This window comes from Manacus vitellinus, unplaced genomic scaffold (assembly GCF_001715985.3).
Source record: "Manacus vitellinus isolate BGI_N305 unplaced genomic scaffold, ASM171598v3 scaffold_3_pilon, whole genome shotgun sequence".
NCBI lineage: Eukaryota > Metazoa > Chordata > Aves > Passeriformes > Pipridae > Manacus > Manacus vitellinus.
In genome coordinates, this window is record NW_021940535.1 from 1,124,212 (window position 1) to 1,149,075 (window position 24,864).

At 39.2% G+C, this 24,864-nt stretch overlaps 1 protein-coding gene across 1 annotated transcript in view; it reads right to left on the reverse strand.

Annotated features, from left to right (window-relative positions):
• The window catches only part of LOC103755399 (amphiphysin), a 66,654-nt gene extending 61,131 nt beyond the window's left edge, over positions 1-5,523 (reverse strand). The window contains exon 1 of the mRNA XM_029961876.1: positions 5,447-5,523. The gene's annotated coding sequence lies outside the window, so the exon portion shown is untranslated. The remainder of the gene's footprint in view (positions 1-5,446) is intronic.
• Between the last annotated feature and the right edge of the window lie 19,341 nt (positions 5,524-24,864).

Here is a 24,864-nt window from a genome sequence, read left to right on the forward strand (position 1 = left end):
TCTGTCTTGCACTCCAGACCCCACTGCCCAGTTCTGCACAAGCACTGGGAAACCTCCAACTCCTGGAAACAAAGACAATCTGAAACTGGATCTCTCTCCAGGCACGGGGCTCAGCAGCCAAAATACATGTCTATTGCAGCTGGAGACCACAGACTCACAGAATCACACAATACACCCAGTTGGAAGGGACCCACAAGGATCATTGAGTCCAACTTCTAGTCCTGCATATGACCATCACCAAGAGTCACACCACGTGCCTGAGAGTATTGTCCAAAGGCTTCCTGAACTCTGTCAAAGGCTTGGTGCTGTGACTACTTTCCTGGGGAGCCTGTTCCAGCACCCAAACACTCTCTGAGTGAAAAACCTTTTTCTAATATCCAACCCAGACCCCCCCACCACAACTTCTGGCCACTCCCTCGGATCCTGTCACTGGTCACCACAGAGAAAGATCAGTTCCTGCCCCTCTTCTTTCCCTCATGAGAAAGTTGTAGACTGCAGTGAGGTCTCCTCTCAGTCTCCTCTTTCTCCAGGCTGAACAGACCAAGCGACCTCAGCCGCTCCTCATACAACTTCCCCTCAAGGCCCTTCACCATCTTTGCTGCCCTCCTTTGGATGCCACAAGGTGTTCAAGAGAATCACTGAGCCAGTTTGTATGATACAGGACTGTGGTCAAAGCCATGTGTCTCTGTCTGAGCAACAGCTGGGGGCCAGTGGGATACTGTGAGGCATATCTGCTGCTTATGTGTAGGTGGTGAATCTCATCTTGGGTATCTAAATTCATGAATCAGTTTTAAAAAACCAGTGTAACAGCTGATGCAAAAAGAGCACTTCAATAAATGTTAACTATGTCAGAGACCAACTTTTACACAGTGTCATGACAGAGCTGTAAGGCATCTGAGCATGCTTGTGTGAAATGAAGATCTGGCCAGGATCAATCTTTTCAGGACCTCTAAGAATTACACCCAAGGAGCAGCCCTTACTACGAGGTATGTGGGAGGCGTGTCTGAAGGCACGAGGGATATGCCAGGGCAATGGGCCTGAGAGAACATGTGCGGTCACATATAACTCTATTGGCTGAAGAAGTCACATGGTACACAGGGATATAAAGAGTGGGAATTTTGAAATAAAGTCTCTTTGTCCACACCACCACGAGGAGCTGACTTATTCCTTGTTATACAAGGGCCTCGCCGTTACACATGGCGCTCAAACAGGGACTCTTTTAGCTTATATTAAGCCAGATATTTATCCTGAATCAGGAAATCAGCCGGTGGTTCTGGTATCGTCTCATTTCTCAGAGACGGGAGCCTTTACCGCAAAAAACTTTGACGTCAATAATCCCGTGGTCTTAGTGGCATCTAAGAAACGGAAAGTTAGTTTAGGAGCTCCAAAAATTAGGATAGTGCACGGAAGAAGAGAAGAAAGAAGTTGAAGAAGAAACCGAGAGGTCAAAGCAGCCACCGGATAGAGTGGAGAGGGTTCAACGCAACATCAAAAGCGGTGAGTCTGATTGGGACGCATTCCGCATGCCTAAGACTGCTCCCTGGGCGATAGCGTGCCTGCAGCTCGGAGACTCAGGCCGCGGAGCACCTTAGGATCGTCAGGGAAAAGCCTGTTGGTTCCCTGTGCATCGGTCATCTGGTAAAGGCGGTCTGCCGCTGCCGACTGCTCCGGACCACGTGCGAGAAGCGGCTTGCCGCTGCCGCGTCTTAACAGCCCCAGCCACCGCTGACCCCCACGGAGCCCCCGTGCCAGTTTTTCTGTCCAGCAGAAACTGGCCACGGCTCCCTGTCTGCTTGCCGCCGCTGAGGTACACATTAAATAAAGCAGTTCACAGAAGCAGGTTCTGCTCACTCAACAACAGCAAAAAAGGGCTCTTCATTTTCACCTAATTCTATAAACTAGCAACAACAGCACTTGACATTTTGCTTTTTTCTAACAACATGCCATACGCAGCTGCTTTTGTAGTAGCAATCACTGTATCTCTTGTGTGTACAATACAGTACATAAAGTTATTGGGTTTAAACACTACTACTGTAAAGTAGAAGAAGTCTCATAACTACATACATAAAAATAAGAGGAAAATATGGATATACATGAAATAGAATATTGCTCTCAGAAAAATAAAGCCAGTACTGTGAGTCATTAAAATATACATGGGCATAAAGGAAATTGCTACTTTCTGTCAAAAAAAGAACGTGTAAGATGCTTAAGCCTCAAGAAATTTCTTGCAATACACTGAAAATCTGTGTCATACTGCCATATATGAGTTTATACATTTTGTTTGTTCCACAAGCTTTGATTTAGAGTGGCAATTTGCAGTTTTCAACCTAAGTGGAAGGTGAAAAACAGCTGTATTCACTGCTTAAAATCTAAATGTTTTTATTGTTGGCATCAGCTGCAGCAGCTTATTGCTTCTGATAGAGAAAGTCCTGAGGCTCTGCAAAGCAACCATGCTCTGTTCTCTCTGGACATGGGATGACTCAATTTCTCCATGGTGATTCATCTGGGTAAATCAACTCCGAGTTGTCAAGTCCAGAAGGAGCTCTTACCTAACTGTATTCAGAAGGAGATGGGAATGGATCACTGGGGAATCTAAATGAGCTTTTTATCCAGATAGATCTGCTGCATGCATCCTTACACATAGCCTTCTGCTGAATTTGGTACCTAACCACCAACTGATCTGCTATTCAGGCATCATGTTAAGATTTAAGGTTTTCAACTATCTATTTCCTGGATAATGAGCACTTTCCTTTCTCTATCTTTTCTCTAGCTGAAGTGAGAGTCCCAATTTATTATCTTTGGAGAGTATTAATAAAAACATCATTCTATACTTAAGATCAGCTGACCCCCCAAGTGTTGCAGGCTCAATATGGCAGGGGAACAAGAGAAACAGACCATTTTCACATCTTCCAGCTTACCAAGGTGCCCAGAGCACACAGGGTACCAGTTGCAACAAAGAACTTGCAAAGAGACACAGAACTGAAGTGATAGTGTTTCTGAAAATGAACCGTGGGTAGGTGAGATGGTCAGGGAACTCACTGCTAAGTGAGATTGCAAGAAAAAAGGAAAGTTTGGATGTCCTCTCAAACTGCCTCTGCCATGGCCTTGTTTGTCAGTGACCACCATGGAGACAAATAATCCTAGAGGGAAGTGAAATAAATGGGAAGCCTCTACCAGGGGTGGTTCTGCTTGCAAGCCTCCTGATTGGCCACATCAACAGTTTGGTGAACCTCAGCTCAAGGATCATTCAACCAGACAGCCTTTTTACTCTTCAGTATCTAGAATTTAACTTTTCTTTTTCCAAAGGCTCTAGAGTATCAAACTAACCTTGAAAGCAGAACTGAATGTAAAGCAAGAAGAGATGGCTGCCTGAGTTCACAGAAGACAGCAGTTCTGCAAGGCATTCATTAGTAAAGTAATAATTCAGATGCACATTTTAATGTTTCATATCTTTGCATTGCTAATTAGTTGTATATCAAAGCATGGACTAAACGTAGAAAATTTAAGCTATTTATATGCTTCCTATTGGTGACCATGGCAGAAAGAGTACTTTTGCAGCATTTCCCCCCCTTGTACTGGAAGAGTTGAGCACAACTGAACTCTTTGAAAGCACAGTAACCATGTGCAACTAGTTCAATAAATACAGAAACAGTCTCTCTCATTTTGTGCCAGTGGAACTAGCCTAATCTGCATGTGCCTCTCCCAAGAGTTGTAGTGGTTCCCTCTGCGCTCCCTACACAATTGTCTCTCTGGTCTCAAGTCACATTTGCATCTAGATTTAACATCATACAGTTCCTGCAGAGTCCTTGACTGTTTATTACTGTCTCTCTGTACATCAAAGGAGGAAGAAATAAAATAAAAGTAATACTAAGATCCTCCTTAGCCCTAGGCAAGACTTTCAGCTGAAAATCACCATTACAGAAAATTTTCTCTAAAGGACAGAAAAAAACCAATACTTGAGACATAATTTTGCTTAAAAAAGATGTGTTTTCTCTTTCACCTCTTTTTTTCTAAATTTCTCTCAGAATTTTGAACTAAAAAAAAAAAATCCCACAAACTCTGTTTCTTCATGGGGATGCTCAAGTTGATCCTTTTACACCCAAAATACCCTTACAGATGTACCTTTCTAAAAACACAGCTACTAGCTGCGCAAAGAGCTGAGATACCAACAGCAAGGATAAGCAACAACATAAGGACAATCAAGAAGTCAAGAAGACTTGGAAAAGTGGAAGGGGAAGAAAAGGGAAAATATAATATGTCTGCAGAGTTTCAAAGCTTCTTCAGACCTATTAATTCCCACTACCTTCCTGACCTCAAGAAATTTGAGGGAGGAAAAATAGATTCTTTTACTCTCAGAAAAATAGATTCTTTACTTCCCAGCATTTTCCTCTTTGCTGAAGAGGAAAGATCTAGACAACAGCTCAGTGGCAGCTGAAACTTCCCTCTCTACTACACTGAGAGAGGAAAATAAAGGCTAAGTGACCATAAGATGCAAAAGAGTTAATAATAGCAGTCAGGATGCACGGTTTGTGTTTACATGAAAAGGAGAAAAGTGCACGCAATGGATAGGACTGATTCAGAGGAGACATTGCAAAAAGTGACATCGGCCAATTTTTACATTGTGTAAAATATGTGGGAGTAGTTCTTACCCTCCAGTGCCTTTGTACAGGAGCTCTCAATGACAGCTCACAAAGATGACAGATACAACAGTTCATACTTACATAAAAAGACTATTTTCTTGGTGGTATTACTGCAGTTCGGGCTAGGTATTAATTTGTACTAGAAAGGCACTATATAATTAGTTCCAATTTATCACCTTGAAGCCAAAAAGTCTGTCCAACAAAGCAATAAATAATTGGGGTTAGAATTTAGGATTGCATTGGAAGTAGATTATGAACTCTTTGGGGTACCTTTTTTTCGTGTATTGTGTTTACAACACTAAGAGGAATTGAGCACTGCCTCCTTGTAATGCTTCATCAGCACTGCCACCACAGACCCCAGCACCTACAGGGAATGTTACAACACACATGCATACTGAAACTACTAAACTATTCACTTCTTATAAAGTATTATGATGTAGCACTGATGAAAGTAATCCACAAAACGAAACCAAGGAAATACTTCTCTTCTTTGTAAGAAGGCAAACACTAGGCTGCATTTAGTTTGGGTTAGGTTCTGTTCTCAATTATATTGGTGAAAATCTGCTGTCACTCTGTTAATCTCAAGTAGATCAAGAATGATGTTGCTACAAGTGATTACAATACATCCTTTTATTATCAGACTGTTTTTAGCCCTCTGCATGCACAAATCCAACCGTTATTTCTGTTTGAAAACAGCAGAACGAAATCTTCCACCCACCAAAAAAAAATCCTACCTGTTACCTTGTAATACCTTCAAAATCAGCAATTCTTAAGACACAATTAAAGAAACTGAAAAAGTAACTGACCTCTTGCCGTTTGAAATTTTGAACGTATTCTTCAAATTGTTCATCTTTAGTTTCATCTGCTTTTCCTAGTTTTTGAAGTACCTATATTGAAAGGAAAAAGGAATAATTTAATATTTATGTCACAGAACAGAAATTCTGCTACTTTCAACACTTCTTTTCTTACAGTTAGGCTTAAATAGCATTTTATTTTTGGGTGTGTTCATGCACTACAGTTTCTACAGTTCACACAAGAAACTATTTTGTCAAAATAAAAAAAGATAAAAGCAGGAATATGGGGGGTGTGTGGAAATATACTTCAAAGTATAGAGTCCTCGGTGGGATGTGGTTTTTCGTAGTGAAGTAACTTTTCTTTTAGCAAAGAATTCCATGGTTTCAAAGCAAGGAAGAATGAGAGAATTTTGCTGGCACTGCAAGTTTTTCTTCAATTCAGACAAACAAAGAAAAAAAAATCATTAGGTTTTTCTTCTTTTTATGTTTCATTACATCGAACAGTATTAACATTATTCTTATCTGCATGATTTTCAACACAAAGTCATAGAAAATAAAGAAGTGTAAGGTTGCATGAGAAATTGTTACAGCTGATGCTCATTTAAAACTTGGTGTTCATTTTTTCTCACCTCATTAATTCAGAAGTGGATTGTCATCCACTAGATAATAAACATACTGTAAGAGAGAGTCAATCAGCAATCTCAAACGTAATTTGACACAGCTACACTTTACACTGTATTTAACTACAATACATGCATTCTATTATTAAATCCCATCGCTATCCTCTCATTTTAATACTAAAGACTTACACACAGTTGCAAATAGGCTTCACCCTGCTTATTAAGCAACCCCTTAATCTTTATAGAGTACATGTATGTGGGACTGAACCATGTCACAGAGCGATGTTCAGATTGCTCTTCTATGACAAGTTGACCAAACTTTCAATTTTCACAGGAAAAACCAAACCCAAACAAATGCAATCAAAACAAAACTCACCAACCCCAGGAAATTGAAACAGTAGTAATTAACAGATACTATGAATAACGATATAAGCATCACATCATCTGTTCTTCTCAAAACAAAGAACATGCAGCTCCAGTACTGTTACATTCTCTATCTGACCACCTTCCTCTCCCAAGCCCAGCCAGCCCCACACCACAAAATCAGTCTGCACAAAGGTGTGGTGAGCATTGCTACAGTGGAAACCCGGGGTCAGGGTGATCGTGAAGGTGATACAATGCCACCTTGTAAGACCCTAAGACTGGAGCTACAAGTTCTCCCAGGGAGTTTTACTTTAAAAATATATAAGGTTCCAAAAATTAGACCACCAAATCTTCAGAAGAACCCTCAGCTCTTTAACCATGTTAAGACAGAGCGTAAAGGAGAAAAGCTCCACATTTTCTCACAGGGTGCTTTTACTGGTAAACTTTTGGCAAAAGTTTAAAGGGTAACAGGCAACCGAAACAAACCATTCCACAAAGCATTGATTTAGCACATGCTAACCCATACAACTTAGCAAAGTCCAACCCATTCAGTCCCAAGTTACCCAAAATATTAAGAAAGTAGTAAAGAAAGAGCAGCAGTAAGAAGAAAGAAGAAAAGAGCTACCACCAGGAGTCCTGTGTAAGTCCAGCTTCCACGAGGTCAGGTCGTAGGTCTCAAGCCAAAATGGAGACCAGGTTGCTGCTGTTTTTATATGCTCTGGTCCCCTGTGGCCACCCCCCCAGATGGGACTCCCAGCCCACTGGCCACTCTGGGGCTCCGAGGTGAGGTAAGGAGCGGTGCTCCCACTGTGCCAGCCAATCCTGGGCTAGGTCAGGGGCCCTGAGGTGGGATGCGGGCAGTGCTCCAGGGCTGCCTTTGACTGACAAGTGCTCGGGGGTTGCCCACTGACTGCAGGGGCTGGGACAGGGCATCACCTCACTTCTGTGAAATTCGACCTGTCCTTCCCCCCCTACATACACACACTTGAGTTGGTCCGAGCCAATAATTAATATAATAATCCAGTCTCTCACATACCTGTGGACATGGTATGTGAAACATCGAGGAAGTTTTGACATATTTACAGTAGAAAGATAGAAAGAATGATATCTGAGAAGAAAAAAAGGTAAAGACCAGCCTTTTGCTGCCAATAGAGATGTTCATTTTCTGGCATATATGGGCATTTTGGGTTGCTTCTACAACTGCTGACTAGTCCCAGAAACCTCATGCACTATCATGACCAACTTCTTCATAAAATATTAATAAATATCACAGATAGTTTTACAGAGGAATCATTTAATTTAATATTTTGAATCACCACATTGCTCCTTGTCACCAGCAAGACTAACAGTCTGCCCGCAACTTTGATCTGCATCAGGTGGCTTTCTGAAAATCCAACATCTCCTCTTCAAAGAGCTGGCTGCTAGGTAAGCCTCCTGATCACGGCAATACATTCAAACTATGTTCACAGTAAGAAGTAGCAGGCATGTTAACTGTAGTCTGAGCAATTCATAACATAGATAACAAACTAAAGCAAGAAAAGTTGTCATGATAGACTCTTTTTTACCCAAAATATCAACAACACACATCCATGTCTCCAAATGCGCACTCAGGCCCAACAGTGAAAGGCTCAGAAGGGAATAACCTCTTACAGCACCTACCTCCTACGGTTTGGGTTTTTTTTTTTTATCCTATCTACAACTTACAATTTCTCTACAGGTATTTAGCTGAACTGAGACTAAGACGCAGTGTTACAATTTAGCCTCTGCAAACACCAACCCTAATCTTAAACCAGAGCTCCATTAAACAATCATTAATAACATAGTTTCTCAATTTTCCTAATGCAGATCAGAACTACAGATATGTCATATGGTTGGAAATATAAGTTCCAAGCCAGAGGCTTGGAATTAGCTAAAGAAACTTACTCTCATGGAAGTCCTGTAGCCCATGCCATGTACACAGATAACTGGGGTTCACTTACTCTTTTCCTAAATGCAATCCTAATCCCATGCCCACAATTCCATATGGAGACAGTGAAGCAGACTGGGGCTAAAATAAACTATTCCTCACAGGTCCATCCCATCCATATAACTCCATGCACCACTGAATGTATAGCTCAGCTTTTTACAACCAACCCAATTGCAACCACAACTTTATCACTTGTAGTCTAAACAGAGAAGTTGCCAGGCTGAAGGTAAGTCTCAGAAACTGACCCACCTTCCAGCAGTTGTTTGTGCACTTCTTTCTCAAAGTGGAAGTCTCTTGTCAAGAGAAGTCTATAGTTAGTTTATTTTTGTTTAGTTAGGCGAACACCTATAGGGTGTCTCTGGAGTAGAGTTAAGGCCAAGTGAAGGCTTGTCTGGCCTACATATGGGTTCCTCCAACTGAAGGGGTTAATAGCAGGTCTACAACTCCACCCATCGTAGACAGGCTGAAATAAATTTCAAACACATTCATCTTGTTACATAGAGTACCTCAGTTAGAGTCAAGGTTTGGTCTAGGACAAGGATTAGGAAAAGGACAAGGATTAGGAAAAGGCAAGTAGACAGCCTACTAGCACTAAGTTTAGAACAAGAGAACTAAGTTTAGAACAAGAGAAAACAGACTTGAAACACTCAAGTTATTGGAAAGCATCTTATGGCTCTTAATGGTAAAAGGAAGACTGTGCTCAGGAGCAGCACATGCCTAACCTCCCCCTTAAGCCTCACTTCAACCACCCTTATAGATAAGCATTAGCTTTAGTAACAGGAATAGCTCAGTTCATTGTGGCCTATGAGGACAGGAGAAGGGTAGACAGACAGTACCAAAGAAAGGGGATCTGTACCGATAAGTGGCAAATATTTTATTTTAGACTCATGTGGTAGGTAACCCATATTATGGATTTGTATGCAAGTATTGGAAAACAAAAGCAGAGGAACCAAAGATGTTGCTAAACATTCCGTGGCCTGTAGGGCTTGAATGAGGCCAGAACTTGTGAAGGTAGGTGGCTAGCATTTTTTTTTCTTAGCATGCCCATACAGAGAAAAAACATTTGAGGTTAGGTTTGAGAACATTTATCAATGTGTAGGAACAGCCTGTACCATTTACAATAAAATAAATTTTAAAAATTAAAGAAACAGACACGAACGGAATCTCAATAGTCAAGTTTTCTGTAGTCTTATGAAGATTGTTTAAAAAGCCGATCATTCTATCAAAAAAAAAATCCAGGATAAAAGTTGCCTCATTTAATATAATGAAACTAAATCAGCTACCAGTAAGTTTTCCCTTAAAATAACATAAAAAGATTTAAAAACCAAAAGTATCTAAAATGGGTATCAGTGTTGACCCAGGTATATATTATATATATTGCTAAGAATACAGTTGAGTTCAATTAGCATTGAGAATGAAGTAAAAGCTAAATTTGATATGATAATAAACCTAGATGCTGTCAGGTAAATACATGTAGAGAGAAATTGCTAGACAATGTGGTACTGACATAACATGGCAGATTCCACACTAACACATAACATTTTGAGTAAGAACATCAAGCATGTCTGATATCATTTATAAATGTCATCAAGAGTACACTTCTAGATACAAAATGCAAGAATCCCCATTTGGGGATGCTGCATCTTCAACAAACTTTCAGAAGATATAAGACTAAACAGTTCCCCTTTAGTCTTTTAAGTGCTTTTATTTATCAAATAATACATTCAGTTCTATGAGGAACTTGAATTCAAATGATCAACTTCAGAGTGATTGTAATGTGAATGTTTCCAAAGAAAGGAAACTAATACAATAAAATAAATTACAGATTAGCTTGAGAAAGCTTGATTGCATTGAAAACTCTTGTTTTGAGGCAAGAACGACAGTGTTTAATAGCTGCTGAGACTAGCACCCTGACAGGCCTACCCATCCTCCCCTAAAAAAGTTTTCAAGACTATCGCAATTCAGGGAAAGGAAAAAACAAAAATAAATAAATAAATAAATGAACAAAAGCCCAAACCCAAAACCAATGCAAAAAATCCTCCAAGCCCCCCCAAAAAACCCCAAACCAACATCAACCAAAAAACCCTGAAACGTATTCTCTGATGTAGCCTGTGGCCACCCAGGAGCTGCCTCAAGAGCAGCTCAGCTTCCAGCAGAGCAGCAGCTGGCTGGACAGGAGCTGACCTCATCAGCCATCCCAACATACCTCATCTCCAGTCACACATCACACACAACCAACACGTTCAAAACCACTCAGGTTAGGAAGACATGACTGCTCAGACATGGCTATCAAGGAGAAGACTTCATCAGAAATTCCCAGGACTGTTAAAATACTGAAAAAATTAAGCTAATCTAACTTGCCACAAGTAGCACTATTTAAGGGAATTTAACGGAATAACGCCCTCATGAAAAGCAAAACAAACACTCACAACAGTCCAAAAACATTGTCATGGACTCCCTGTCCAAAATCTTTTGAAAACAGCAAAGTGCTCTGGATCTCAATAGATGCAAACTCATGCATCTATAACACTATTCTGTAATACTTTGACAATACCATTCCACAACATATTTTTTTTCCTAGTACTTTACTCTTCTACAGCCTGTAAAAGAAATACTAGGGCTGCACGACTAACGTGCAGTTTTCCAGGGACACCCATGATTAAAAAGACAATTTTTTTTCATGTGATGAGATGTTATACAAAGCATCCAATACCACAAAACCATAAAAAAAAGTGTCAAAATAGAAAAGTTAAGCATGATCCATGATACGCAGCCGGTATTTGAGAACTGTAGAAGCAAAGTTTAAGAAACCTTGTTTATTCCAGAAATAAAAGCTAGCTAGGAGGACAACATATTGAAGTATGAAGCCTGGTGCAGAACTAATTTCAAAACTTATCTACTGTCTCTCACCCAAGCATGACAGCAGGGTGTTAAGCACAAGAAATAGAATACTCAAGACTTACTGAAGCCACATAAGATTACCACCTCCTCATTGTTAGCACAAGGGTAGTTGAAGTGAAATCAGAGAGAGAATCATTACAAGGATGCTACTTGGTTGTTCCACTGCAAAGAGGGGCAGGAAGAGACAGCGGAGTGGATTAAAGATATGTAAGTATAGAGCTTATCAAACTATTTGTTTAGTCCAGTTAATACAAAGTCTCCTCTCCAAAGAGGTAACATTCATATCTAACTACTCAAGATCTACTTGGGTGGCATTTACTAACAAAACAAATCATTTTTTTTGTCATGATGTCACCTTCATTTCACTTCAGCACTGAAATCTCAAAATATGGTCTGCAATAAAAGATGGGCAATGAGATATTTTTCAGTATTGTTACATAGTAGGATTAAAAATTAGATGGAATTTATAATTAGAAAAATAATAATATAGGATTTTTATAAAAACTGCTTATTTTTTCTCTAGTGCTAAACACACCCAATAAGTATAAATTAGCATTATATAATGGAATTAAGATGCCTGTATCTGAGATAGGGTAGTGTATTACTCAGTTTCAATTCTGCTATGAATATTTCAATCCCAACATAGTTCTGGTGCAACAGGCTCAATTGCTTCTATTTTCCAAGTGGTTGACTAAATTTCATATTTTCCATGCTATACAGTCATATACTTCCAAGAACTCAGCCTTACACTTGTACTGCTGTTGCTATTCTACCCTTGTGTTCCTGCAGAAACAACAGCTGAAGGTGACAAATGTTTGCCTGAGCCTCTATTCTCATTAATATCTGTTGCAGGGTTGTGAAAAAAAAATTCTTTTGTCATTGACAGACTCGAAAAAGCCCGAAAACCTGATTAATACAGAACACTGAGCATTTTACTAAGAGATTTTTACTACAGAAAATGCAGAAAGACACTGTAATAAAGGTCATGACTGATAAGCAATTACTTTGTGTGGTGTTGGTTTCTGTAACTGATCTTATAAAATGACTAAACTTAGCTGAGGCTTCCAGATCAGCTTTAGGTCATCTGTAGTTACCACTCCTTTTTTCTGTCCACACTTGCATTACTAATGCCATATAGAACAACTGATCATTCATCAAATTACAGGTAATCTTCACTGTCACATAATGTATTTTATATCTTTATTATTGTACTGGTAATTGTGCCCCAGCCTCCTTCAAAGTCTTCTCTTACATTGGGCACAATAATGCTAATTTGCCCATCATTTACAGTTGAATTTCATTGCTCAAGTTTGACACAGTGGATCACATACTAGAAAAAAGGCCATCACAGTAAACTGCAGTTGGGAGTGTAGAGGACTGCAACTCCACAATTGCTATCGTAATATATAACATAGCCAATTTCTGTTGTACAGTGTCACAAAGCCAAAGAGAAGTCATATCCTGAACTGCATGAATGCATGAAATATGGCCCAAGCAATAGAAAAGGGCAGCTGCTAGGTACCAGGCACTTTCCAGTACAGAAGAGCATAGAGATGGCTCTACAGGCCAGACCAATTGTCCATGTAATATACTAACCTCTCTCCAAACCCCCTCAAAAGAAGATTCCTAGGGAAGATACATGACAAGAGCGCAGTGATGCTCCTCCAGAACCCTCTCCCAACCACTAACAAACTGCATTTCAATGAATTCCTGATGTTGCCTCTTTACATTTTATAGATCTGATGGATTTTTCTTATTGATGGATTGTCCTGGTTCCTGTCCTGGGGAAGCTCTGATAAAGTATTTGATGTTTAAAGAAGCATGAAGGTGCACTTCTCTTATAAATGCTTTTCTTTTGTTAAGTTTTTGTGAGCTTTCGCTTGCTGATGCTTTGAGTATTGTAAAATACCATGACACATGGGAACAGTTTGCTTAACAAACAAGAAGAGTATTGAATAACATCCAGACAAGCATAAAACACTGTGATAAGCTATATTCTCTTAATCAAAATTGAAAGAGGTAAATGTGGTCTTTCTAATGCAGCCTAAATGACAGATGTGAACACTATGCCATGAGAGATGATTATAGTAACCTTTCCACGAATTACAGAATCTAATTGTACATCATTGCCCAGGTAATGTAAAAAAGCTCTAAAGTGAGCCGCAAAATAAACAAGATTACGACTGCTTTCAGAATGAAGCCACAGACTTCTACATTAGTCCTTGGTCATTTGGTTAAAACCAGAAAGTACTTTACAGAGTACACTGACTTGCACATTGTAGTGTGCCACAGTGTCTAGGCAGACCTTTGCTCACCCTTTTCTTTGCAACATCCAGCAAATTTGGTCTACTAGAAGTATGCACCCTTGCAAAATTTAACACAGTAGTAGGTGGCTACTGTTCTGCATTAAGTGTGATCCTAAGAAGCCCAGAGCAAAACTTAGCTGGGCAGTAAAAATTTAAGGAGACTGAAGGATGAGCTTTCAAGTTCGCAAAGGCCTCATTTCACTTATGAGAAGGGAAGGAATACTAACAGCTACGACAATGTACTGCTAGGGACTTCTCCTGCTTTGTGTCTTAGGAACTTCACATGGCTTAATGCTATGAGGCTCTCCCACGTGATAAGGTGGTTCATCAGACACTCTCTGCATGTATTCTGAAAGGTGCTTATCCCCAGTGGATGTGAAAACCTGGCAGAGCTTCAAAGAACTGCCATGTATTTCAAAAAATTAACAAGCTGTTCCCTAGACTATACAACAGAGGACCAGTCAATATAACATAGGACAGAATCAAAGTAGAGATGCTGGAATGGTGCTCTTCATGGAAAGTAGCTTAAATAGGAAAACAGAATGGAAAGAAACAATAAACAACACAGACCAAGGTGTAGAGAGAAAAAAAGAGTGAGAAATCAAAGGAAGAACTAAGAGGGAGTCAAACTATTATGAGAGAATAGGGACCAAGCTAAAACCAAAGAATCAACTTGAGAAAACATGGGTTTGATTCGTTTGTCTTCCCGTAGGCATCTCAGATGGCACAGGATGTCTCAAACACGTCTGTGCAGATGGAAAACACGACATAGGACCTGTGAAAGTGTCTTCTGGAATAGCAGCTTGAAGCAAGACAGGATACAACTCAAGTAGCCTACAACTCAGGCTGCTGAATTGAACTACGCTATTAGCATAGCAACATCTATGATCCTCAAACTTTTGAATGTTCTTTTTCCTCACAAAATTGCTTAAGGGTTCATTCTTTGTTCACTTTACCATCGGGTAAAAAAAGTACAGGAAAGGTTAGTAACTTCTACACCAAGTTCAGAGGATATTAATTGTAAACCAAAATCTGATTATTATAGACTAGTATCTTAACCTCTGGGCTGTCCTCCTCTGAATAGTTTTGTAGTACAAAAATTTGCTGTGCTCAGAATATTTGCACTAGAGCTAGACAGAAGAGCTAGACAAAAAGGCTGCTTAAAGAACTGGAAAGACAATCTCTTTGCCCTTCTCTGGCTATTGTTGCTCTCATACTTCTTGGAAACATTGATTAGTTCTTTTGGTTGAACACGATCTAAATTTAACTGCCTGAACAATTAGCAGTAATATCTTTGGCTGAATTTCTGTGTCCTTTACTGCATCCCAAAGTAATCAAAACACCACTCTGCTGAATTAAAAAAAAATAATCCTGCCAGTTTTTATTTCTGCCTATACTTTACTCATCTAGTTGAAAAGTACCTGAATAACTTTCTAGTAGTGACCAGCATGTCTCAGCCTTCTGGAAACAAGCTGTGCACTCAGGCTTACTTACATTTTCCTCATTATGTTTTATTTCCCTCTTTCTTACTAGTTCCTTCGCTTCCTTACTCCCCTTTGGTTTACCCTCTATACTTACTGTAAAGCAGACACTTTCCTTAATACTGTTCCCTCCAAAAAACATCAACAATCAAAGAAATATTTGATTTACTGCCTTGATAGTATTTCACTTTGATAGCATGTCACTTCATGTGACAACTTCATTTACCCAATCTTCTACTTTGGGCCCCATCTGGGTTGCAAGCTTTTCAAAGCAAGAGACTATTTAACTCTCTGCCCTTCAAAGCACTGAAGACAAGGGGACGATCATTTTGAGTTGTTTGAAGATCCTACCAAAAAGCCGTGATTAATAATTTAACCTCTGATACCTATATTCACCTGGTGACCAGCTAGTTCTTTTGCTGTCTATTTACTTGATAGTCCTGGTCCCTAAGAACTAGGGAAAAAAGGCTAAAGCAGCCACTTGAAAAATTTTTTTCACCATATTTCCAAGGAAAAAAAACCCCATAGAATCAAATATAAAACAATTGCATTAACAAAACTTCAATTTGAAAGTATTCAAACTAGATGTGGAACATTATCTAAAAATGGAGTAGATTGCCTATAGAACTTCTTAAAAATTAACTTTTGAGATCTCATCAATAGAACATTAAAATCAACTACAAAAACATTTAGCACAACAACCTTCTTAAGCTGGAAGCAGCCACAACACAATAAACAGTTTTTCTCCTGTACAGAAAGGCCACTAAAGTTCATTCTTCCAGAAGGAAACTAATATGATTTATGGTACCAAAATCCTCAGCAGTCATCCCTGAAAGGCAATCTGTTATCTCAAAATTAATCAAATTTTTCCTGGGCCAAGAAGAGAGATATCAAATATAAATTTGTAATTTATTTGTTGCTACTACAGTTTCATTTCTTAATCAAACATTTAAATTCTACCTGGAAAAAGACAACTTTGTCTTTTACACACTGTCTCTCTGGATTTTTCACAGCAATTATATGATGTTCTTCCTGGCTGCTGGCAGTCAAAAAAAATAAAAAAGACAAAAAGTTTTTAAGTCACATGACCAAATATAAAGATCACATTCATTATAAAGGACTTTGAATTCAAAAGTGCACATGCATTTTCCCACTGTCTAGTTCCATGGGTTATATATAGCAAAGTCTTGTTTATTTAGCTCTGATGATATGATTTCATTGGATCAGAAAATTTAAGTAAATTAGACTTTAAGTAGTTATGTTTTTCAAGCTATTTCCCCTTATATTCCCACTGCTGCATCTGATTTTCTCAGTTCCAAGATCCAGTGACAATATTTCCTATTGGTGTTGATTAAAATCAAATGGAACCAATTTGTAATAAAATATATGGATTTTGGCACTAAGTAGATAAAGAGCATTAGTGGCAAAATATAATGTCCCCTCAGTAGGATGATATGAAGATGATAAGTCTCATTTGATAGCTTTATAGGTATCTCTAGGCTACTTCTCATCACAGAAGGCAGATAAAGATAATTTATAAATTAAAACGATTTCTTCAATGTGGAGGAAAATCAGATAAAAGCTTTAAAATATTTATCAGAGTTGCTGGGAAGAAAGAAAAAACCCTGATAAAGGAGATATTTTTATTTGATATGTTTTTCTAATGATTGCCTGTGAGATTGTAATCCACATCCTTAAACACAAAATTTCATTTATATCAGGAATTGTGCAGACGTGATAACAAACAGAGACAAGGGTACAACCATCCATGACATGGGTAATTAACAGAGCTCACTTATTTCTTATCTCACAGTGTCAGAGAGTTAACAGGTGAATATACTTTCCTTCCACTTACACCACTATATCTACAAGATAGGCTACTAGTGTTTTTGTGTCTTCTCAGTTTGGCTTCTAAATTAGTCCATATGCTCTAAGTAGCAATACAGATGCCTAATCTTGACTGCCTCCTCCAGTCTGAGCTGTGACATTTTCACAGATACTTCTTGGAAAGGAATTGTCAGAGGCTAGAGACACCCACATTTCATCCAGCACGCACTGAGGTGCAGATGCTGCCCACCCTGAGGCTTCTTCATGTTCAGCAGGGATAGGATTTCTCTCTGCAGACTCAGGTCAACCTTCATTACAGGACTGATATAATGGAGCCCTGGGGAAACAAAACCAAAAGTTTCCAGCATGGTTTGGTGGCTTGCCAACAGAATATTTCACCACCTGTTAAGACAGTCTCATGTCCTGCCACTCATAGCAACACAGTACATGAAGATAACTTTGTCTAGCACTTTGCAAAACATTTTCCAGATTGATGCTCATCTGTGGAGGATGAATTTTACTGTTTCTTCACAGATAAAGAGTATACTGCACACTAAATATCAGCGATGTGCCTGACATAGCAACAGTTGCTGATGAGACACTTTTCACCTTTGGGATGCTCCAAATCTCTCTCATCTCTCCTCATCTGAGGGATGTCAGTGACACTGACATAACACTTCCACATGAATTCACTCTTCTCTAGATGGAAGGATAAATAAGTTTGTTTCAAAAAACTGAGCTCCCAAAAGCAAGAAAATTTAGATAGAGCATATACACTTGGTTCAACAAACCTAACTTAGGAAAATTTTGAAGCCACGCAGGTCTTTCTTTTTAAAAAATAGCTTTGTCAGAAATTTAGTGATGCAAAAGAGATATATTTCAGACTTATTGGAAGAATTTGTGAACACATAACCTCCTAACAATCACAAGTTTCCCAAGGCCATCTCTATAAAGAAATAATTAAACCAGCATAATATGGTTACTATTATGTGCTAGTCAGATATTTCTGAAGAAAGTTACCATGTTTCCTTCTCATTGCTATTCAGAATTATTCATCATTTTTGCGTTACTGAAGGTCAAACAGTATCTCATAACACTAAAGTATTCTAAAGCTGCTCAGCTAACACACTGTATTTCTACTTTTGTTCTGAAGTGCTACTAAGGATAAGTCTGACTGTTCTCAGAACTTTATATGCATCATTTCTTCATGCTCGCCACAAGTCATGGCCTTTTAGTTATTGAAAAGGAAAAAAGTTCTTAACTGAAGCTGAGGTCATCAAGGACTACCAGCAGTGGTTGTGCCAGTGCTCCTACTTTGACACCTGAGACATCCTAAACAAGTAGGGTTTCATCCTCTCTTGCAGGGCTTGGGAAATGAAACTCCAGAATTAGCCCTCAGAGCTGCTGAACATGGAAATAGATGTGTTGCTCCCTAGCACATGTTAGGTTCCTCTTTCCAGGGAAGTATATTCTTTGCTGAGCCAACATCAGTCCCCTTCCACTCAATGTGCTGCTACGAAAACAACCCGTTTAAGAACTCTGTAACAGTCACACTTTCCAGGTAAAAAGATGTCCAGAAAAGGAGCCTGTCTGCCAATGCTAGAAAATAAATGGCAGATGAGCACTGTTTTAATGCAAGACAAGCCATGTTCTTCTGAAGGTACTATTCATCTGAAGTAAGATTCTTATGTCTTTCAATGGTCCTCATTAAGATAAACACCAAATCAGGGAAATGTATCACTGTGAGAGGAAGATTGACAAGGAGAAAAATTCAGCATCAGGACAAAGAACAGTTTCAATACGGAAAGAGCATTAGGACAGGTAGGAAAAAATATCACAAACTCTGTTAGGTGTAAGAAGATTTAGAAAACAGCACTTCCAGAACTGAGAGAAAATAACAGTGGGATGCTGTGGCCATACAACCTGTTAGTGTAGTTACGAAGGCATGCTGGAGAAACAGCAGCAGCAAAGACAAGCTGGAGGGACCTTCATCAGCAAGTCCAGTGCTGTGAGGCCTGTCATACTCTTCAGTAGCAAACTGTTTCCACTGAGGTTGAAGCCATACTTCAACAGAAATCTTTCATTGCACATAACATGGAAGGAAGGCCTTCCACAGGAAACCAACACATGTAACAGACTATGAAAATCACTGGGATACAGCACATAGCAGAATTCAGCTGAAACAAAGTGAACGCTAACTTGACAGTCTTTCACGCATTAAGTGTCACGGAACAGCATGGCAAACAATTCTAGTCTTTCTCTTGAAGATCAGCTGTTCTGGCATCCAGTGACAAAAATGTAAAAATATCACCATTCTCTTTTAATAAGTGTTATCATTCCCACCTTCAGTCTACTTCTTTCTACACTGGCCAAACACCATGACTTCAATATTCCCTTATGGTCAAATTTTCTAATGTTCAGTTATTTTCTTTGCTTTTCTCTAGACACTTTCCAGCTTCTCTTATAAGATGTCCAAAAACACTTGATATATTTTAAAATCGGTGGTAGAAAGAAATGTTTTAAGCACTGAAAATCAGCTTACATGTGGAAATGGATCTGAAAATGTTGCTGGACATGAAAAAGCAGCAAAGGAGATTAAACTGCAACAATTTGGTACCCAGGACTTAATCATATGAAAAAAACTCTTAGCACATCTCCCATCAAAAAGTTACACATTCCTCAGTGTCTTGCTACATTTGGAGCTCAAATGTACAGTCAGCCTAAATACTCCTATCCACCATGATCACAGTAAATAGCTATCTTCCAAGCACCTCTTAAAATCACTTCAGGATTGGATTATAACACCTCCATTTCTATGGGGAGAAAACTGAGGCACAGGAATTGATTAAGCAGCTGTGCCAGCCTTTAATTAATCATGCAGTATGCCAAAAGGACAGTTTTAATCTGAATATGTAGATGTTGTGCCTTAACACTGTGCCTAAACAACTACTGAGCAACACAAAGAAGTAAAAAAGCACATATAACAGAGTACAAGAATATAAAAAGGTCCAAATCTCATTTATTTCACTCAGGTAATTAGATTTGTGGATCTGAATGTGTGAGAAAGATGAGTAGGATTAGTTTCTCTACCATTTCCAAAAATAAACTGATACATATGGCAACTATTACTTAAAATTGTCTATCATAGCTACTCAAGCTGTCATATTTCTTGTAGCAAAAGTTAAAATTTAAAGATACTGGTGCAAAAATAAGTAAATCAAAACTTACCGGGAATAGTTCTTTAAGTGTAAAGATTGATTTTTTTTTCCTTTGTGTCAAATGCAGTCCCTGAAACTTTCAGCTGTGTAAAATATCTTCTGCAGCAATTTCAGAACAAAGACATGTTTTAAGTGATTTTTATTATATGCTTTCATAAAAGAGGTTTTTCAGATAATGAACCATATTGACTTTAAAAGGCAAGTAGAACAGTAGGTATTAATAAATTTAACTTCTGGCAGCAACTAACAGATTAGAAAGGCACCACAGCCATAACATTTTGTTCATTTATGTGAATATAAATGAGATCTTCTAGGAATACAGAAGTATTTGACACCCACAGGAGCACTTTAGGAAACTTGTGATGTTCTTAAGTGTCTTAAAAAACATATTGTTTTTGTTATTTAAATGTACAGAGACACTGTTTCTGACAAAGAAAGATCACTCCGTGCATTTTAATAGCACACAAGCTTGTTTAATGAAATAACTGAAGTTGCAGGGATAAATTGTCTGTCCAGAGATGTTAGGTAGCTTCAGGATTCCCTTGATCGAGCAAGATCATATCTTTAATAATGTAAATCTCTTCAAAGTCAACCAGATTTGTCATGTAGGGGGAAGTATACTGTGGTGTTTAGGCCTTGGCCCACGTGCAGCAGAATCATAGTCTGCTAGTCTTGTTGGAGAGCTTTTGGAAAATCCAGTCTGCCACCAAAGACTTTCTAGCATTTACACTCAGGGTGCTCCTCTTTATAAAAACCTAGGGCTCTACATCAAAAGCTCATAATATGCAAAGTAATAACAGGACAGAGTTATTACTCTTAGCTTTGTGTCTTTTTATAACTTTTAGCCATTTATTTTCCTTGGGAGATGAATTTTATGAACTAGATCGATAGTCACAATGGAAATTCTGGATGCTACAAGAAATCATGTTAGCTCTTCAGTAGATGCAATTGCTTCCGCAGATTTAAACTGACGCCATTAGAGATGCTACATTTCCATAAAAGTAGCAAAGTGAAATCTTACTAGTCCCAGGTATTGGTCACAATGTATTTTTCACAGCAGGAAGAATAAACCCATTCAAGTAGTTCTGTTCTACCTTTTTTAACTTTGTCCTTTCTCCTCTTCCAGCCCTTGGCTGTTGTCAGCACTGTTACGGACTATGATACATTTGCCACATCCTTCAAAAGGAAGCTGCATTTCAGTAGTGCCTGAAATTATTTATGCATAAAACACTGCAGTCCGCACAGATGAAAAAGCAATATAAATTCAATGCTGGTGACTAATGTAAAACTGTGTGATTAAGTGCAAGCCAGTGTGATTAACAGGGCTACAAATACGAGTTCTATGTTTTCTCTTCCCGTAACTACCTTAATTGTTTCTAAATCTGCTCTGAAATTAAGATGAGATGACATTATTTAAAGTGAGTTTTTCAGATAGAAAGTACCACGTTGGTACAGAATTTATCATTTTAATCCTCAACTATTTATACTTTTGTTTCAGAATAAATATGCATCCATGAATGCTTGAAGATCTCTCTTGGTGTCATAGTGGCAGGTTTCTGGGGAAATCACTGTGCATGGATTACAATACTGGTCTAAATATAAACATTTCAGAGATTTTGGGGTCACATTTGGGTGAGAAGAAAATAGACAGTTTTACCACAGTGATACTGTGGTAATACTCCTTATGAATATGGACAAGGAAGGTTTTTCATTATGAGCTATGAAAGCAGCATCTGAAAGCATATAAAATCTATTAAAAAAACCAGACCAGAGCAAGAATTTCTCAGCATCTGGAGAAAGACAGAGAAGAATCCAACTTGAGCATTCAGAAATCAAGTTAATGGACAGACATATACTACTTGAAGCAGTATCCTTCTAAAAACCAATTATACTTAACAGGAGTCAAGCTTGGTCAACCAAAAAGATTTTTTTTTTTCCTTACAACCACTTTCCCTACATCCAGCAGGCTCTCCACACAGAGGGAAAACACTAAAAGGTTACTCTGCTGCAGGCAGCACCGGGCACCACTGGGCTCCTCGCTCACATGACATAAGTCAGAGGCAGCTTTGCTGAACCCAAATCACTGCGGACTCAGAGCCTTAGTTAATGGCATCAAGAGACCTTCCCATCCCTACCTGCTCACCCTCACCCTTCTGAACAGGACCTCTCATCACAGCACCCACAGTCAAGTATTAACAGCCCAAATCAATAGAAAGAATCAGTAGAACACAGACCAGAAACATAAAAGAGATCCCAAGAGGGGCTGCCTTTCCTTCCCCTTCCCTGTTTTCCCCTTCTTTTTTTCTTCTTTCTTTTTCTTTTTTCACCCTCTTTTTTCTTCCCCATTCCCTCTTTTTCCTTTTTCCCCCCTTCTTTTTTCTTTTTTCCCTTCTTTCCTTTTGTTATAGGTTATAAATCCAATAGGGGAATTTTTCTTCCCTTGCTCCACTGTAAGAAAATGGAGTGAGTAGGGGGAAGGGGGTCAATTAGCCTTACAAAAGAACCTAGCTGGCCAGACTGCATTCCTAATGGATGGCCCATCAGAGGTTGGGAGGAGAGGGGAGGAGATTTGGGAGGGGGTGGCTGGTTCTTTTCAGAGGAGAGAGATCAGACTGCAGAGTTCTCTCTCTGGGACAGAGACAGGGTCTGTCTCTGGGTATTTTTGGAGAAAAGGCCTGGAATCCGGTCTTTCTGGCTTTTTGTCCTGGTGAGGCCTGACCACCAGCCTCGATCGGCTCGCACACTGCCTCGTGACTCCAGCCGGGACCTACTGGGTTTTTTTCATCGGAGAGTTGTGTGCTTACTGGGAGAGAAGGGAGGAGCCTTGAAACACCGTCATCTGAGAACAACAGTGAGTCCCGTGGGGGTGGACTGTTTTTTTCCTTCTGCCCTTCTCCCATTGGGGGAAGGGTCTCTTTCTTTTCAGCTTCTCCCCCGATCCAAGACCGCCCCCCAGATCCCCCCCCCCCGGGAGGTGACCACCAGAGCCCAACAGCGCCCCCTGAAGGTCAACACAGAGTACTGCAGGCCCTGCACCTCCAGTGATCCAACAGGGTCCCCTGCCGACCATGATTAGAACTGCGCTAAAGACAGAGAAGTATTCAGACCTTTTTCTTTTGTTTGAAGGGGACTTTTTGGGTACAGGACTATTGTCTAGTTATTTTTTTTGTGTTCTGTTACTATTCTTGCCAACATACATATATCTTTTAATAAAGGGTTGCTATTTCTTCTTTTTTTTCCCCCTTGATTAAAGCCCCCTTAATTTTGAATTCACAATTGCTGAGAGAGAGGAGTTTGGTCTACCTCATAACTCATCCTCTTTAGCAAACTCATCCTCCAGTCTCTTCAAACTGAGACACCTTTTTTTTTTTTTCTTATTTTCCTTCCCTGTTCTTCCCTTCCCTTTCCTTCAATGCGGAACTTAAGACACATGAATAAATCATGACTGTGCAACTGCATAAAAATCAGTGCAAGTAAATCACATTTATTGAGAAACAGTATGAGAAGTGTGGAGATAAGAACAATTTAATGCAAAATGCAGGACCCTGCATCCTAGATAGCATTAAGCATTTGCAATACCACAAGAATTTGCACTTCGAATGCAATACATAGGATCAGTGCAAAGATTTTAATACATGAAGATAGATCCTGGTCTTTGCACTGTATTTTCATTACAAAATCAAGCACTCTGCATCCAGAGTACCTAGACTAAATTACCTGTCTCAGACTCAGTCCCCCAGAAGGGTTTTTTCTGGAGAGAAATGGCTCTTGTGCTGTCCTACCATCTTGCTCGTGCTGCTCAGGAGCAGTTGGGAAGTGCTGAGCATATTCAATGATATGATGAATAACTCCTAGGAAATCTGCTAGTCTCTGGTCAGAGCAGATTTTTTCTAACACTCCCACACTGCCCCTTGCTAGTATGCAGTGCATGCTCAACGCTATTTTATACTTTCAGAAGGAAAAAAGTAGTTAAGAATATCTGGGTATTTTTCACAGCGGTGAGTCTGTCCATTCTGATAAAGAATTGGGAAAAAAAATGGAGAAAAAAAATCTCTGAGGGATATTGTTTAAATTTAAAAGAGAACACAAAAACCCCCCAGTAAATCCATTTTTAGCATAGAGGGGACTCTGCAAAACTTTCCCTCTAAATCAGGACAACTTGGAAAGCTATCACTATTACACTTAAGGGATATCAGAAGGGAATCAATCAAGTAATCAAAGAGATTAAGAATATGAATGCAACTCTGCCATCAGGACAATTTAGAGAAGAATTTGAAGTAGCTACAGGGGAGTTTACCCTGTTACCTTGTACAGAGTAGAAAGCACAGGAAGTAGTGGAAAGATTATTGCACAAGTGAAAGAATAAAGAGTTTTTTCCACAACATGCCATAAAATGTAGGGGTTTAACTTTACAACACTTTACCCTACCTACTTTCTGCCCAAACAACCATGCAATCACTGCCAGTTACTTTGAATGCAATTATTTCTCCTGTGAGCAGATTTTACATTACAAAAATGCCAATAAAGATACCAACAAAAAGAGATGAGGACTGAAACATAATTAGACACAGTTTTATAATTAGGTCACAGTTCAATAACCCTAAAGTTGAGCTGCATTAAGAAATATTTAGGCATTAAACTGCAAGGTACCTTAATTTCATTATGGACAGAAAAACCTCATCTTCGCATAAACTGGAATCTTTTAGCCTGTCCAAAAGCTATAACATCTTTTGCCAGTTTTCTATGTC